Source organism: Leucopleurus acutus (genome assembly GCF_964270905.1).
Source record: "Leucopleurus acutus genome assembly, chromosome: 15".
Lineage (NCBI taxonomy): Eukaryota > Metazoa > Chordata > Mammalia > Artiodactyla > Delphinidae > Leucopleurus > Leucopleurus acutus.
The window spans coordinates 19736683-19741018 of record NC_139157.1 but is presented as its reverse complement, the minus strand read 5'-3'; the positions used below and the strand labels follow the sequence as shown (position 1 = coordinate 19741018).

General features: G+C 42.0%; 1 pseudogene across 1 annotated transcript; it reads right to left on the bottom strand.

The window, feature by feature from the left end:
* Window positions 1-2444: 2444 nt before the first annotated feature.
* LOC309972042 (gap junction gamma-1 protein-like) lies at window positions 2445-3632 on the bottom strand (annotated as a pseudogene). Its single transcript has one exon. The product of its transcript is annotated as a gap junction gamma-1 protein-like (transcript).
* Window positions 3633-4336: the final 704 nt, after the last annotated feature.

Below are 4336 nucleotides of genomic sequence, written 5' to 3'. Positions count from 1 at the left end.
TAAACAATTTTGAATCAATGCATATTTGAAAATTAAAGTACCCATAATATATACACATTCCTGACAAATATCTTGTAGATGAAATATCATAGGCATCTTACAAAAGCTTGTTGAATCAAATGCAAGATCATTCATGGGAGTAAAAAAAGAGCAGGTAAATTACATACCTATCATGCCAACTGATTCTGCAGATAAAAACTAAATTAATGTTTCTTCTTTACTGAATTCCGGTAATGCTTAGCATTCTTCTCGAACACTGACTTTGATTTTGGTCCCTTGTTTAGATTAATTTAAAGTATAGGGGATCATGTCTGATTTCTGTTTTGCCTCTCTCATAGAGCCCAGAGCTGTGCTCAACGCATAATCAGAACTCAGAATATATTTACGGAAGAATTCGACAAGTTGACTGAGGCTAAGATTCTTCTTTGTTTCTCATCCACTCCATTGCCTATATCAATAGTGAGAAATGTATAACTTCTGTCGGAACTGTCATTTTAAATAAATGAGCATCCTGTTGTACTTGTCATGGTTATAGGATGCAGGGAAATGTGTTTTCACAACAGGCCTTGAGATTTGCCTGGCACTGCTGCTGAGGCAACAGAAGGAAGGGAAGGCATCTGGGGTCCTCTGCTGCCTGGCTCCCCTTGGGGTGGTTTTTGAACCCTACCATTACTCTATCGGTTGCTTCCACCTTGGCAGACATATAGGATCCTATGGTAATTTAAATATGGTGACAAATGCCAGGGTGTTCTCTTTATGTCTTATCAATTTTCTATTTTACTAAGGTAGGTGAAATCAACAGTGACTGTGAAGAGGGAAGAGCATAAGAACAGTGCAGCGCATGGGGGATAAATGATCCTCATTTTGAAGGTCACCACCCTGGATCAGTTTCAATGAAATGATGCTGTTAAACACAGAGAATTTCTGGAGGGAGAACTTGGAAGTCAAGGAGAAAACTTTGTAAATACTTAGCCACCCGGCTGTATTTCAGAGCATGATTTCTAACCAAGAGCAGGCCAAATTATTTTCCTAAGTATTTCTGGGGGCCATTAAATGTTTATGACAACTTTATATAATGAAGACCTAAATTTTTATTATGCAGTTTGAAATCACCACCATGTCCTGTAAAGTTAAATCCAGTACTTGAAGAAAGGCCGGAACAAAGTCTTATGAATTTTACTCATAGAGTCTTAACAGTAAACAAATTAGGAAGATCCTGCAACCATTCTGGAAATTTCCTCTTCTCATGAAGCTAGGAACTCCTCATGAGATGAAATTCAGCAATTCTGATGCTGAAGTTTGGTATTTTGTTAAGAAAAAGTTGTGATATATATATGTGTGTGTGTGTATTTATGTATGTGTGTGTATGTATGTGTGTGTGTGTGTGTGTATGTGTGTGTGTGTGTGTTATAAACACACACACAATGGAATATTATTTAGACATGAGGAAAGAGGGTATCCTGCTGCCATTTGTGACAGACGAACTTTGAGCACATTATGCTAAGTGAGATTAAGTCAGATAGAGAAAGGCAGGTACTCTATGATATCACTTAAGTGTGGAATCTAAAAAAGTCAAACTCATAAAAAACAAACAGTAATATGTTGGATACCAGGGGGTGGGGGACAGGGGGATAAGACTGATGTTTCTCAAGAAAACAAACTAGAAAATAAGCTGTAGAGATCTAAAGCACAGTATAATGAATAGAGACAACAATGGTGTACTATAATCATCAAACTTGCTAAGAGACTAAAACTTAACTATCCCATCCACTAAAAAGAAGGAATAATTATGTAACATGATAGAGGTGCTAAATGTTGCTACAATGGCAATCATATTACAATATATAAATGTATCAAATTAGCATATCATATACCTTAAATTTGTACAATGTTGTATGTCAAATCTATTCAGTTTTAAAAAGCATGTCCTTCCTTATATTGATATATAAATATTGCCCCTGCAACTTTTATCCATTGGCCATAGTTACAAAGCTTTAGGGCCACAGAAAAGCGAGGTTTTTTTTTTTTATCTTAAGGATTTTTTTCCCCTTTAATATAAAAGTATAAGTACAGTGGTCCAATGTAATAATATAAAAAAAAGTTCTCATACTAAAAAAAAAAAAAAGTACCGTAATACTGTACATACAAAAACTGTTCAATGAGAATGATTTAAATATATCTGTTCTTTTCCAGATCTGGAAGACACAAATGTAAAATTCTGCAAGTGTATTGCTGGAACATGTGTCCAGGAGCACTGTGTTCCCCTTTCTCTTCCCCCTGTCCCAGCCCCACCTTCAGAGTCCCCTGAGCTTGGATCATGAGCTAACAGTGTCCCTGAAAATAACCACAGCCAAATGTTTACTCAGTGGAAGTCATTATTCAGTGAGCCGCTGCTTACCATGAACTATGAAAAGCACAAGTTTTAAGCCCAGCCAAGATTAAATTCAGACAGAGGTCTTCCCATTCCCTGATTTGCTACTAGAACTGCTTTTGTTGGACCCAGCTTTTTTTTCCCGGGGACCATGGGGGTTATTTTGGTGATTGTAGGCCTGGATTGCCAGATCCAGGCGTTCCTGAGCCATTTTGATTTACCTCTGCAGAGTCTCCAGGTCAGCTGGGAAGTTGTCTTCATGGCTGCCGTACTGTTGTTCCTGGGTGATGTTGGCCTTATTTTGCTTGTGGGCAATCTTAGTGTTGCTGGACAGTTCGGTGTACTGGATTTGATCTGGTTTGATGGCAATGTTATAGTCAGGGGGAGCAGATGGTGTATTCCAAGTGAAAGGATAATTATAAGCAGCTGGATCTTCCAGTTCCCTCCTTTTATTGTTTAGTGAGTCTCTCGAATTGTCCCACATCCTAAATGAAGCATCTTCCAAATGTTAAGCAACAGGCAAAGGCCTGTAACACCATACATACAGAAGAAAGATGGTCTTTTCAGTGGGTCTAGAAATAAAGCAGTCTATCTTATGAGGGCAAGGAAGCCTGCTGCACACATAAAATGGGTGGACTTGGAAGCCATACAGAAAGTACTGCCCGATCAGAAAACCCACCTCAAACATGGTCCTTGCCAGCAGCTGCAGCAGGTAGATTTTCATGAGCCCATCCTCCCGAATCCGCCATTGCCCATCATGCTTAGGTTTAGATTGGTTCTGATCTTTATTTTCTTTTTCACTTTCTAATTCCATTTCTGGATACATCGTGGGATCCTTTTCATGGTCCTCTTCCGTTTCTTCCAGAGCCTGGTGCTGTTTCCAATGCATTGCATAAGGTTTGCTCCAATGGGCCTTCTTGTCTGCTTCGCCGTGCTCCATTTTGGCAACCTTATGAATGACATAGCCCGGGTACATGACAGAGGGGGTCGCCACCGGGATGATCTGGAACACACAGAAGTGCATGTGGGAGAGGGGTGCTAAGGCATCATCGCAGACGTTCTCGCAGCCTGGCTGCTCTGTGTTGCACACAGGTTTGCTTTGCTCGTCGTAATAGATGGGTTCTCCTTCTACGACTGCAAGGACAATCCGGAAGAAGATCAATACCGTGAGCCAGATCTTCCTCGCAAACGTGGAGTGGTTGTGGATCTCCTCCGGCAGGCAAGTGACGAAGCTCCTACTCATGGTGACTGAATTGGTTTGCCCTGGTATCCAAAATTTCTGAAACCCAAAATTTTCTTAGAGAAATGTTTTGCTTACAAGTTTTCCAAATTCCTTTGGTAGGCGGGGTCCCCCGGGGCCGCCTCCTCCGCCGGCCGCTGCCTCACGAGCCCCGTGTCGCCGTTGCCTTCACCTTGGTCTCCCGCCAAGGCCGAAGCCACTCCTGCTGCTGACTCCTGCAAGTTTTTCACATGAAAAACTTCTCACTACTAGACTGACTCACTTATTTTCTTCTCCTGGGTCTATGGTGGGGAAAGGGACTGGGTGGTAGGTTGCTTAGGTAGCCCTCTCTCCACTTCCCTTCCTTATGCTTTTCCACCGCCACCTTTCTCTAGGTAGCCTTTCCCTTCTCCCTGGAAATGGAGTGAGTAGGAGAGAGGACTGGTGAAACCAGGACAGGTTTACTTGATGGATAAGACCATGATATGGCACTGATGCTGTCTGGGCTGGATGCTGCTGGAGTCCTATTACTCCTTCAGGTGAGCCTCTTGGGCAGGATCAAAATAACTCCAGGCCAGCTCTCTCCACATTTCCACCTTCAGCACAAGTCCAGCCACTCCCAGTGCAGCCCTTTCTGCTCTGCTGTCCTGGAGAGCTGGCCAGCCACCATCTCACCTTTTTGCTTTTTTAGATGTGGGTCTGGTACCAGTCTCTGAAGCTCACAAACTCTAGACTTCCAAGTTAAG